Raw genomic sequence first — 14,335 nt, forward strand, 5'->3', positions numbered from 1 at the left:
CTCCTCCATTATCTGCATGGTTACCGGGGACAAAAAGTTTTACCAACAAAATGCTCTCTCTCTTCCATTACGTTTTGCATCTCTATATCCTTCAAATGCTTTCAGAACTGCTATATGGTCGCTACATGTAAAAAAGTTAAATATTTTCCAGTTAGTAACACGATAATAATCAAGTTTAGTTTGCAAATCACATATAACTCAGCAAAGCGACCTAACCTGCAAGAATCACCAGCGAAGGATCTTTTGGCTGCATCAGCTTTCTCTTTCCTATTTATTGGAAGAACAAATGGATCACGATGAGCAAAAGCAGCCGCAATTGTCAAGGCAGGATTCAGGCATTGAAAAATGGCCCCCATCAGAAGCATTTTACCTATGTTTGGGTCCAAAGGTAGAGTGCAAAGATGGCGACCTGCAAAAAAAATCAGTTCGAATAACATTTAGTATTTTTAGAGATGACATATGTTGAGAACAATGATTAAAAAGAGAAGAGATACCAAGAGGTGTAAGCTCCTCTGTATCATCCAAAGCTCCAATTGTTTAAGAAGCTCAATTGCATTTTCAACAGAAAGATGATCCGGCGGCTGAAGTGCCTTCGCTAAAAATGATCCCACAGTTCCAAGCTGCAAGCTTTTGATATGAAGGCATAACTCTTGCAATGGTTTGCATCGTGAATTAATTTTGGGTACAGCCTATAGCAAACTCCGGGTTGCACACGGCCAGCACGGCCTTGTCTCTAAACGACCGCACCAAGTCAGAAAGAAATCTTGGTAACAGATGAAACTAGCCAAAACTTGGAAATGTAGAGAATTACCCATCAACCCCTGAACTAGAAAATAAATAAATACCTGACGTGCTGAAGCCTTTGAAATCCATGATGGTAAAAGACAAGCCAGCTTGTTAAGAGCGTCATAACTTGTTTCCTTTGCCTTTCCACAGTCTATAACATACACAACATCATCTATGGTGATGCTACTTTCAGCAATATTTGTCGCCAAAACAATTTTTCTGAAAGACGGAGCAGCAAATTCAGAATTCAAAATGAGATAAAAGAGAACCAAAACAAAATGATGAAAACATGTAGAAAAGCACTGGCCATAGTGACAAGTTGGAAATATACAGCAAAGAACGGTATATGGATGTTGCAAAACAGGCAATGAAAACATGTAGCATGGCAAAAACAGCAGTTAGGCCATTAACTATGCGAAGAATCTTGGATGCCAATCTCAGTGTTACCATCATTCAGTATCTCCTGCATTGCTTTAGGAAAAGAATCCTTGCTACAGGTAAGGGCATATTAATGGTTTAATGCTTAGTTCTTTACATCATGTAGGATATAACCATGTACTTTGTATTTAGTATTTTGATAGGTCTGATTTATTTGTTTAGATAAGCAAACACCTAGCAGGGCCCTTATGTTGTAAATCCTGGTAGGACTCTACTGTTGTAACCCAGCCTATTTTAATAGGTCTGATTTATTTGTTTATTCGAATAACAGAGGAATAATAGAGAAAAACAAATGTCCTCTTTTCAGTAAATTCACATGGTATCAGGCTAGTTCCCGACCCTGTAATATTATGGCGTACAAACCAACATTTTCCTCTGAAATCAGTTCCAAATCGGACCAGCATTCATCACAAAATACCCTCTTCAATTTCTCACCTATAGCCTGTCATGCTAATACGGCTGGTGTTTCCACCACCAACAGTGACAACAATCACTTCACTAAGGAGCAGATTGGAGCACTACAAAAGCTTCTTGGGGAGATGTCAACCTCTCATGACCAACATTGTATTTTTCTCCTCTCCAACAAGACAAGTTCACACAAGTTGCATATTTAGAGTTTGTTTCTATTTCTTCATTTCGTTCTAATTTTTTTCAAATCCAATTATGTTGTGGCATTTTCACCTTGGTCATCTCAACTTTCAATATCTTTTTTTTTGATAAGATTTGAAGGCCTCATTAAAAACCACCTTCTTGATTAATGGAGCTTATGAATAAGCTCCTTAATCAGCGACAGATGGAAAAGAGCGCCTTAGAACTTTATTAAAATAAAGTAGGATTACAACCTAGATAAAATCCCATAAACCCTTACTAAGGCATAAAATTCAGCCTATACCAGCCTTTGCTAAGGCATCAGCATCCGAATTAGCTGACCTAGCAACCCATCTAACAATCCCCCCACAAACCCTAAGATTATCAACAATATCCTTAACAATAACAGCATACAAAACTGGATAAAAATCAACAATGTTAATCCAGTCCACTGCTATCTTATTGTCGCTTTCAACAATCAGTCGAACATTATCCCTCCCTTGAATAGAAGCGACGAAAATCAGACCCCTTTGGATAGCTTTGAGTTCCTTTAATGTTAGAGGTCCCGGACCATCAGGCTCCTGAAAAGAACCTAAAATTGCTCTCGAATGATCCCTTAAAATACCTCCTAGTCCGCTTTTCAACCAATCACTGGTGGTGGCAGCATCCACATTCAATTTTATGAAGCCTATAGGAGGAGGAAGCCAGGGTAATACAGAGGACTTCATGAAATTGCAGGATGAGTGTAAATCCCCTAAAGAAGGGTCATAAATTAAAGAGTCTTTAGGAATAGAGATGTCTTTATACTTAGCTAAAAACCACGAGGCAAGCCTAACCCTTGCTAAGAAGAACAGTTCTAATTGGTCCAGCTTTCCCCCTTCAAAAACAATAAAATTTCTGGTTTTCCAAATAGTCCAAATAATAGCCCCAGGAATGAAAGACCAAATTGTAGAATTAGACTTCAACTCATCCCAACATAATAGAAACATTTTAGCATCTGCATGAAGAACAGAACTGAAATTCCAAAACTGTAAAAATTTGTTCCATAATAACCACACTACTGGACAAGTAAAGAATAGATGCGAGGAAGACTCTTCAACCTTTTTACAAAGAGGACATAAAACATCATCAATACCTTGAACTCCTCTTTTAATCAATTCAGATTTAACAGCCAATTTTTGCTTCACAATTTGCCACAGAAATGTTTCAGCCTTTGGTGGTACTACTCCTCGCCAAACAATTTTCAACCAGAATTGAGACTCCTTTGAACCTGTAGCACAACTCTTAACACAAGAGCTGACTGAAAATATACCATCCCCCACTACCTTTCCAAAGCAAGCCATCCTTGGAATCTTTAGACAGATAAACAAGAGAAATAATGCTTCATCAAATTACACAATTTTTCCATCTCCCAATCATTTAAATTTCTTCCAACTTGAACATCCCAAAACCAACCCGATGAATGGAATTTCCCAAACTCACAGTTTTCCTGAATTATTAGCAGCAATCGAAAACAGTCTTGGGAATAGGACCTTTAACGGATAATCTGAAGCCCAAACATCATGCCAAAAAAGAATGTGTTTACCATCCCCAACTTGAAAATAACATAAAGAACGAAACTTTAAACCAAAGGAGTCTTGCTTGAAATAGTTATTAGTCACTGATCTCCACTGCCAAGAAATAGAACATGGAAGCTTACTATCGAAAAAAAGCCTTGAGGAATCAAAGTTAAATTTAGAACAAATAAACCTCATCCAAACAGATTTTCTTTCGTTTGCAAACCTCCAAGACCATTTCCCTAACAATGCTCTGTTCATGCAACTCAAATTACGAACTCCCAATCCTCCCTCATTCTTGGGTTTACACACTTCCTCCCAATTAACCCAATGAATTTTATTCTTACCAATGCCACCTCCCCATAGAAAATTAGCCATAATAGAATTGAGAGACTTAAAAATTGAAGTTGGAATCTTAAACATCGACAAAAAAAACGTAGGCAGTGAGCATAAAACAGATTTGATCAAAACCAATCTTCCAGCTAATGATAGAGTAGCTGCCCTCCAACCTGCCAATTTTGATTGAAAGTTCTGCACTACCAGATCCCAAATAAATGAGGAATTCTTTGTTGCACCTAGTGGAAGACCTAGATAGTTAGAGGGGAAACTACCAACATCACAGCCAATTGAATCAACCCAATTTTGAACCTCCTCTTGAGATATGTTTACTCCAAACAGTCAGCTCTTCTTTATGTTAACTTGTAACCCTGACATCCCCTCAAAAACTCTTAACACTCTCTTAACATTCAAAATCTGCATCTTCGAAGCCCCACATAAAATGATTAAATCATCCGCAAACTGTAAATATGATAGATTGACAACCCCTTCCTCCTTACCAACTTTCAATCCGGAAAATAAACCCTCTAAAACAACCCTTAGGATTAATAAATTCAGCAATTCCCCTACTAGATTAAATAATAAGGGATAGAGTGAACAGCCCTGTCGAAGCCCCTTGGCCATTTCAAACTCCTCCGATGGAACCCCATTAACTAACACCGAAATCGAAGCTGTAGTGACACATTTTTTGATCCATCCGATCCAAGTAGAGCCGAAACCCATTTTTTCCATCACCATGAACAGTATAGACCAATCAACAGTATCATAGGCCTTCTTGAAATCAACTTTAAAAACATAACCCTTTAACCCTTTTTTCCTCCAATAATCAATGCCCTCGTTAGCAATAAGAGAGCAATCCAAAATTTGACGACCGGGTATGAAAGAAAATTGAGTCGGGCTTATGATTTCTCCTAAACAACTTCTGAGCCTCCTTGCAAGACACTTGGATAAAATCTTGTAAACTCCTCTAACTAAGCTAATTGGTCTAAAATCATCTAGACTCCCATTATTAGTTCCCTTAGGAATAAGAGTGATGAAAGTATGGTTGATACCATGCTCCCATTCCTTTCCCAAATAGAATTTGTGAAAAAATCCATAATGTTACCCTTTAGCACATGCCAAAACCTTTTGAACAAGCCCAAATTCAAACCGTCCGGTCCCGGGGCTTTGTTACTATCACAAGACTTTAAAGTCTCCCACACTTCCTCCTCAGAGAAATCCTTCTCTAAAAGACCACTTTGAACCAAGGAAATTCTAGGAAAAGTCAGCCCAATGTCTTCAACATCTAAAGTAGAACTCTCATTAAAAATTCTGAAAAAATGATCTTTAACAGTAGCTTTGATAACATCTGGATCTTGAGTAAAAGTCCCATCCACTTTTAAGCCATTCAACGCATTTTGATTTCTCCTCACCGAGGCACAAGTGTGAAAGTATCTTGTGTTTCGATCTCCATCATTAACCCACCTCTGTCTTGAATTTTGATGCCAAATCTGCTCCTCAATTCTATATAGTCTCCACAGTTCTGATCTGCAAACACTTAACTCTTCAATTATCTCCTGTACCGAACTGTCAAGCCTCTGTTGTGCTACCTCCTCAAGTTTTTGAATTTTATTTTCTAAATCTGAAATAGCAGCTCCCGGGAACTTGTTTTTCTTCCCTGCCCACTGTTTGATGGCTAGTTCAGAGTTCTTTAAGATACTAAGAATTCCCGGTTTTCTCCTGAGCTTCTTGCAATATGTGATAGTTTGATTAACCATTTCATCAAAACCATCTTCTTCCATCAAATAGTTGAACAATCTAAAAGGCTTGTTTCCCCAATTAGATCCTCCATTATGTAAAAACACAACATTGTGATCTGAAATTGATTTGGGAATAAGCGACTGAGTAACCTCAGGAAAAGAAGCCAAGAATTGACCATCCACTAAAAACTTATCCAAACTAACAAATGTAGGATCATCTTGGTTATTACACCAAGTGAACCTTCCCCCTTCCATAGGCAGATTAATTAAACCTACAAACTGAATAAAATGAGAGAAAATCCTCATAGAGAATCTATTATGAGCTCTACCTATTTTCTCATCTTCACACAAATAAACATTAAAATCCCCTCCAACACAAACAAGCAGATTCTGTGCAGAAATGAACATACAATATGTTCTTCAAAAAAACCTTCTTTTTCCTCCTCTATTGAAGGTCCATATACATTAATAAGAACACTTCTGAACTGGTTAAATCTGAATTTTCCTGTAATCGCAATGAATCTCCTGTTTATACAATGGTCTTCCATCTCAAAGACTTTATCATCCCAACATAATAACCCTCCCGAGGAACCGATAGCTGGCAATTCAATAACCCCTTGGAAGCCATTTAACCCGTTTCTTCTTAGAAAGGACCTTCGTAACTTCTCATCTTTGGTTTCTTGAAGCCAAAGAAAAGAAGGATGAGAGTTTGAAACTAATCTTTGCACCGCTCTCTATTTTTCCTTTTTACCCAAACCCCTAATATTCCATGAAATTATGGCTATGTTATCCTTCATGATTAAAACTTGAAAAACCTCAAAATCTCCAATGTGGCTCCTCAAACGACCATATTACATCCCTTCTCTAAATTCAAATATTTTTCCAGAAAAGCTTCATTCCCTTTATTAAATGAAACTCCCAAAATCTGACTAACTTGCCATGTAGCGACTGCTTCATCTAATAGATTCAAAAAATCTGGAGATGATGTTGTAGAAATAGTGACTTGTTCTAAGGCATCCCTTAGCAACAATATTTTAACTCTTCTGCTGTTTAAGGCTGAATGAGAGAAAGAACATCCTGCAGGCTCACCATCTGCACCATTAACACCAATTTCCAAAACTGAATTTGGATTCATTCTACCATGTAGATTAGACTCTGTTATTTTATAAATCTGTTGACTAAAAGAGCATAACTGATCTTTAGCCGACTTTGAAACTGAAGCAACCCCATCAAAATTATTTCCTTTCTGAGCCTTCCCATGCCAAAATTTCCTCTCCCTACTTCTACTGTAAACTCTGCTATATCTGGGCATTCTCCTCTTCACTAAAGGCTCACTCTTGGAAGAGAGCGAGCTTTTGTGAACAAACAAGGAGCGACCTCTGGAATGGCTTTTAGAAGACTCTAAATTCGGAGCTAACAACCTAAATTTAGATTCTATAGCCTGCACATCTTTATTGCCATATGAATCAGAATTTTTGCTGGCCCCCTTAAGCTGCTTCTTACCATTGCTTTCCTCTGTTGGTCTTCTAATTTGGACTAGTTTACCAAACTTATTAATTGAGTATGCTGGCCCTGAAGGAAATAACTTAGAAAAATCCAGTCCAGACAACTCATAATCATCCGTTTGGGCCTGTGACCCATCAACCGAAATTTTTGAATTTCTAATACCCAAACCTACAAAGTCTCATTCTCTGTTGTTCCCAACGTTCTGAAAACCTGACAGTCCTTCTGAAAAACCCTTCCCATGTTTGGTAAATCTTGGAGAAAGTGTTTCCCCATCAGAGCCTGCTGAGCCGAAAGAAGCTCCCTCATTCAACCAAAAGTCAACTTTTTGTCTGCCTTTCTCTGCTGATTTGACTGGACTTTCCTCAGATTCTAAGAAATCCATATCTTCCTCATCCTCAAACCTCAACTCACCAAAATTTTCTCCAACTGCTCCGACCACCGGAGAATTTTTGAAAAACGGCTTTGAATCATCACAAATCGATCCAAACTTGATATTAATTCTGAACGATCTACCATAGGATCCAAGATTAATAAATTATGGCACATCAAAAAGGCTATAAAATCTCAAAAGAATTCTCACAGAAGAGATATCATCCCTGTTCTTAGTAGAATCATGAATTTCTACCTTATCTCCCCATCTCCCAACTATTCGTTCTAAGAATGATTCATTCCAGCATAGCAAAGGAATCCCTAATAGCTTAACCTGGCAAAAAGCCATAGGGATGCCATCCTTATTCAGTAATAGATCCAATCTGTCAAACCAAAAGCTTATCACATCTTTCTTCTTTGTCCATGCCTCCATCATCTCTTTATGCGAATTGAATGTCATTATGCATGAGTTCCGAGCATAACCCCAGCTAGCGATCTGAACTTCAAAGCCATCATTAAAGAGAGACTCCTTAACTGACTTAAAATCAATGGAAAGCTTAATAATCCCCGTTAAAGATCTTTTGACCCAACTTGAACTCTCAGACGAAATATACATTTCCAGAATATTCTTTCTTACTTTCTCCCTATGACTCCCTTCAGAATGAAACTCCGTATACCCCGTTGCATAATTAGCCAATAAAGCATCTTTATATGATCTGTCATCCCTAACACTCCTGCAGGAAAAATCTATCTCTTTCAACTTTGAAGGACCAATTGCAGATGAAACTGGAACCAGTTTAACTGGACTGTTTTTCCCCGCTATCAGTGGACGAGCATCATTGTATTTTGCTACTCCAACTGTAATCCTTCTCCCATCTATCAATGATCCATTTAGCATATCTATCGCTTGATTTAAACCAGATTCCCGCTCAAACTGAACAAAAGCAAAAGTCAAAAATTTATACTTAGGATTCCTAGTTTCTTTTGGGATGAAAACTCTTTCCACAGCCCCCTGAGACGAAAAGAGTTCCCTCAGCTCACGTCGAGATACTCTCCTACTGAGATTATCGACAAAGACCTCCCAAACCTCACCGAAAATTATCTTCCCTTTCAACTTATCTCTCTCTTCTTTTCTCTTTTCAACTTTCAATATCTTGCAAAGCTGTTTCGCAAGTTATTTGTCAATAAAGATACCAAAATATTTTTCTTGTGAAATATTCCAACTTGCAAAACATAATCATCAAGTCTACCCTAGTATTGAATGTAAACCCTGAACTCTATTTTCCATAATTCATAGTGACATTTAGGGCACTTCAAGAGTAAAAAATGTTAATGGGGCTGTATGGTTCCTCCCATTTATAAATGATCATCCTAGGACAACATTTCCTTATGAAAGAAAAATCTAAAACTTGTGGTATATTCAAATATTTTATACTATGGTTGAAACCCAATTTAAATCCTCAAAACAAACAAGGAAAGTGAATACTTTACCACAACCTTAGGATTATACTTTAGGGACAGGGATAATTCATGTTAGTTTATGTGTTAACACACCTCAACAAAATGAGAGAGTCGAGAGGAAACATAAGCATCTATGTCAAAATTGGTATATTTCTCAATATATTAACTATATCGTTTGTAGGAAAATACAAAATTTAAATATACACATTGCTGCCTTATTTTAGGTAACTGCTAAGCTAGGTAAGAAATTGATTCTAGGACTAATTCTAATCTCCTAAAGTTAGGGATTCTAACTAGTAGAGTATATTTACAAAGATCCTACACAATCTTCCTAAATTAGGAAGCTAATCTCTAACACTCCCCCTCAAGCTGGGGCATGGATGTCTTTCATCCTCAGCTTCTCTGTCAACTTCTGAAAATACTTACTAGGCAGACCCTTGGTAAGTATATCTGCAACTTGATTTCCAGTGGTCACATAAGGAGTACAGATCAGGCCACTATCAAGTTTCTCCTTTATGAAATGTTTATCCTCTTCAACAGTTTTGTTCTATCATGTTAAACTGGATTATGAGCAATATTAATTGTTGACTTGTTATCACAGTATAGGTTTATTGGTCCATCCCATTTGACCTTCAAATCTTCTAAAGTGATATTCAGCCATAGTAACTCGCAAATTCCCAAGGCCATAGCTCGAAACTTAGTTTTTGCACTTGATCTAGCCACAACATTTTGCTTTTTGCTCCTCCAAGTAACTAAATTTCTTCCAAAGAAAGTACAATACCTAGAGGTTGATCTTCTATCAACTATGAATCCAGCATAGTCTGCATCAGTGTAAGCTTCCAGAGTCAAATTTCCTCCTCTATTAAACAGAATTCCTTTGCCTGGTGTCCCTTTCAAATACCGCAAGTCACAACCCTTAGATGTGATTCCTTAGCATTGTGCATGAATTGGCTCACAACTCCAACAACATATGTTATGTCTGGTCTAGTATGTGACAAATAAATGAGCCTTCCCACAAGTATCTGAAATGCACTTCTATCAGCTGTTGCATCATCATCTTTTGAATATCTAATCTTATGGTTGACATCTATTAGTGTTTCTGCTGGCTTACACCTTAGGTTTCCAGTCTCCTTTAACAAGTAAAGAGTGTACTTCTGTTGAGATATAAAAATTCCCTGCTGTGAGTGCTACTTCAATTCCAAGAAAATATTTTAATCTTCCAACTTCTTTAACTTCAAACTCCCTTATCATATACTTCTTCAAACTACTAATTCCTTCAATATGATTTCCTATGACAATTATGTCATCTACATACACCAAGAGTGCAATCACTCCCCCTGAAGAAGAGTGGTTCAAAAATAAAGTATGGTCACCTTGGCTCTATTTAAACCCTTGTTTCAACATCACTTTAGCAAACCTTCCAAACCAAGCTCTAGGAGAATGTTTTAGTCTATATAGAGCCTTTTTTAACTTGCAAACTATTGTCCAGTACTTGGTCCAAATCCAGGTGGAATATCCATGTACACTTCTTTAAGATCTCCATGCAAAAAAGCATTCTTGACGTCAAATTGCTACAAATTCCACCCTTGAGTAGCTGCTAAAGACATTAGAACTCTTATTGTATTCAACTTTGCAACAGGAGCAAAGGTTTCAAGATAATCTATTTCGTAGGTTTGAGAATATCCATTTGCCACCAACCTTGCTTTATACCTCTCTAAGGAGCCATCTGACTTATACTTAACAGATAACACCCATCTACATCCCACTGTCTTCTTCTCTTCTGGCAGCTTTACTAAGTCCCAGGTTTTATTATTTTCCAGTGCTTCCATTTCATCCTTCACAGCCCTTTTCCAATTCTCATTTTCTAATGCCTCGAAAATAATCTTAGGAATGGTAATGGTGTTTAGGCTGGTAAGAAAAGCTTTGTGACTAAAAGATAGGTTTTTGTAAGTCATAAACAAGTAGAAGGATGTTTAGTGGTACATGCTCTTTTTCCTTTTCTACTAACAATGGGAAGTTCAAAATCAGAATCAGACATTATTGTCGATATTTTGATCAGGAAGAGTTTCAGAGTGTACCTCAGATTGTACAGGAGTAGGAGAAGGGGATGATTGAATCTGCATAAATATCTTCCTCTTTGAATAAACCAGTGTAGGACGAGTAGTGTTCTATATGGTTGGTTGTGGTGGTGGTGTACTGGGTTTTGGTTGTGGAGAATTAGGAACAATAGCAGGCTGAATAGACTGTATTTGTTGTGTTTGGTCGAAGTGTGTAGGTGTAGGGAAGTCAATGAGGGGTTGAAGAAGGAAAAAATCAACATCCTTATCTCCCTTGAATGTTATCTCCCCTGAAGATAAGGAACAATAATATAGCTCTCTTTTTCAACAAAGGTGACATTAACAGAGGTGTAGTATTTTCTTGTAGATGGGTGATAGTATTTATAGCCTTTTTGAGTAGAAGAGTACCCAATAAATGTGCACTTTAGTGCCCTAGGATCAAGTTTACTCCTTCCCTATGAGTGGATATGAACAAAAGCAACACAACCAAATATTCTATGTTTTAGGTTAAAACATGGGCTGAAATTTTGATAGAATTTTGTGAGGACTTGAAGAGGACTCTGGGATTCAAGGACTTTAGTGGGTAGTCTATTTATCATGTAAGTGGCATTTAACACAGCATCTCCCCAGTAAAGTTTAGGAACTTTGTTTTGAAAAAGGAAAGCTCTTGTAGTGGCAAGGATATGTCAATTCTTTCAGCTACACCATTCCGCTGTGGGGTGTTAACAAAAGATGATTCATGGATGATACCCATTTCCAGAAAGTGTTGGAAATTTGGTCATTGAAAGCCTTGATTTAGTCATAATCTGTGAGATATTCTAGGATATGTTTTCTATATAAATATAGAAAGTAAATGATGTAAATTAAAAAAAAGTAGGAAAGTAAGTAGAAGTTGTCAAATATTGGCTCTAATTAGTTTTCTTTTTTAGTTGTAATTTCCCTCTTATAAAAGGAGCCTTGTACTCATTCAAGAAATAAGACATTATTTCTTCATTATTTTCTAATTTGGTATCAGAGTCATAATCGTATATTAACTCTAAAACACAACAATTCCAAATTCACCATAGCCATGTTCGAAGTCGAGTCGGAAATCACCTCAACCCCTGCTGCGGCCACTATGCAACACCACTCCAATTCTCATTCCGTCCAAATCACCACCATCCGCTTAATTGTGACAACTTCCTCCGATGGTCACAATCAGTCTGGATGTATATTCGTGGGCAAGGGAAAATCGGTTAAATCACTGGTGATAAGAAGGCTCCTGCTGTTGATGATTCGCTGTACGCCACTTGGGATGCTGAAAACTCCATGGTTATGACATGACCGGTCAATTCCATGGAGGAGGACATAAGCTCCAATTACATGTGCTATCATACTGCAAAAGAATTGTGGGATAATGTTAGTCAAATGTATTCTAACCTGGGCAACCAATCTCAGGTTTTTGATTTGACTTTAGAATTGAAGATTCGTAAAGGAGATAATTCTGTCACCACATATTTCCATTCGTTGAAAAGGCTGTGGCAGGATTTTGATCTCTTCAACACATACGAATGAAAAAGTACCGAAGAGACTGTAATCACCATAAGAAAACTGTAGAAGATAGCTGTATTTACAAGTTTCTTGCTGACCTTAATGTTGAGTTTGATGAAGTACGAGGAAGGATTATTGGCAGACCTCCTCTTCCATCCATTGGCGAAGTATTTGCCGAAGTTAGAGAAGAAAGCCGAAGGAATGTCATGCTCAAAAAGAGGAGTATTGGTGAGTTAATTAAAAATTCTACTTTATTGAGTGATATATTTCAGCCTACAAGGCAGCAAACTACCAGCACAGGTTTGATGATAAACCACGGGTCTGGTGCAATTTTTGCAACTAACCCCGCCATACACGTGAGACATGTTGGAAATTCATGGCAAACCTGCTAACTGGAAAAGCAACAAGCAAGGAGAGAACAATCGTGGAATTCCTAATGCAAGTGAAGCTGGCTCAGGTCCCTTCAACAAAGAGCAGATTGATCAACTCTTGAAACTGATAAAATCCAATTTCTCATCCGGTATTCCTAGTGTTTCTTTGGCACAAACAGGTAGTAATCCTAAAGCACTTTCTTTTCCAAATTCCTCTCCGTGGATAATAGATTCCGGAGCCTCAGATCACATGACTAGTTTTTCTCATTTATTTAATACCTATTCACCTTGCCCTGGAATTGAAAAAATTAGAATTGCCGATGGTAGTTTTTCACCTATTGCAGGAAAATGACTCATTAAACTGATAGAGAAAATTAATCTCAATAATGATCTTCATGTCCCTAAATTAGCCTGCAATTTTTTTTCTGTCAGTAAACTATCTAGAGATTCTAATTGTTGCATTACCTTCTTTGAATCACATTGTGAATTTCAGGATTGAAACTCGGGGATGATGATTGGACGTGCTAGGATGATTGAAGGTCTTTATTACTTTGATGAAGTATCTATCAGTAATAAAAAAGTTCAGAGCTTTAGTGGTACTAGTTCAATTTCTGTTCGAGAAAAAATAATGTTGTGGCACTATAGACTAGGACATCCTAGTTTTCTTTATTTGAAACACTTATTTCCAGAATTATTTAAAGGGATTGATTGTTCTTCTTTTCATTGTGAAAATTGCATTTTATTCAAAAAACTCTATCATTCCCCTTATTTACCAAAAGATTATCAGGCCTCCAAACCTTTTTATTTGATTCATAGTGATGTTTGGGGCCCTTCTAAAATTACTACTATTTCTGGTAAAAGGTGGTTTGTTACTTTTATTGATGACCACACAGGGTTATGTTGGATTTATCTAATTAATAAAAAGTCTAACGTGAAAGATTTATTCAAAAAATTTTACACTCTAATTGAAAACCAATTTCAAACCAATATTAATATTTTACATTATGACAATGGAACAAAATATTTTAATGAGCACTTAGGTGCTTTTTTGAAAGAGAAAGGGATTTTTCATCACTCTACATGTCGGGATACCCCTCAACAAAATGACATTGCAGAATGAAAAAATAAATATTTACTTGAAGTAGCACGTGCCATAATGTTTACATGTATGTTCCCAAATACTTATGGGGTGAAGCAGTTTTAACAACCGCTTACTTGATAAATAGGATGCCTACTAAGGTGTTAACATACAAAACACAACTCGATTGCCTAAAATCATCTTTTCCTGGAACAAGGTTGTTTTCTGATTTACTTGTCAAAGTTTTTGGATGTACTGTCTATGTTCATGTTCCATGTCAATTTCGTTTAAAACTTGATCCACGTGCTATTAAATTCATTTTTTTTGGGTACTCTTCAAATAAAAAGAGGTATAAGTGTTTTGATCCTCAAACAAAAAAATTTCATATGAGTATGGATGTGTCATTTTTGGAAACTAAACCTTATTTCACAAAAAATTCTCTTCAGGGGGAGACAAGTGATGTAGAAGACAATTTTTGGGACATTTCTATCCCACTACCTAATGTCATTTATCCTACACA

The 14,335-nt window shown here is 37.1% G+C and overlaps 1 pseudogene; it reads right to left on the bottom strand.

The window, feature by feature from the left end:
- The window catches only part of LOC120214530, a 28,616-nt pseudogene continuing 14,281 nt past the window's right edge, over nucleotides 1-14,335 (bottom strand).

The sequence above is a fragment of the Hibiscus syriacus genome, unplaced genomic scaffold, assembly GCF_006381635.1.
Source record: "Hibiscus syriacus cultivar Baekdansim isolate YM2019G1 unplaced genomic scaffold, ASM638163v2 tig00110065_pilon, whole genome shotgun sequence".
Taxonomy (NCBI): Eukaryota; Viridiplantae; Streptophyta; class Magnoliopsida; order Malvales; family Malvaceae; genus Hibiscus; species Hibiscus syriacus.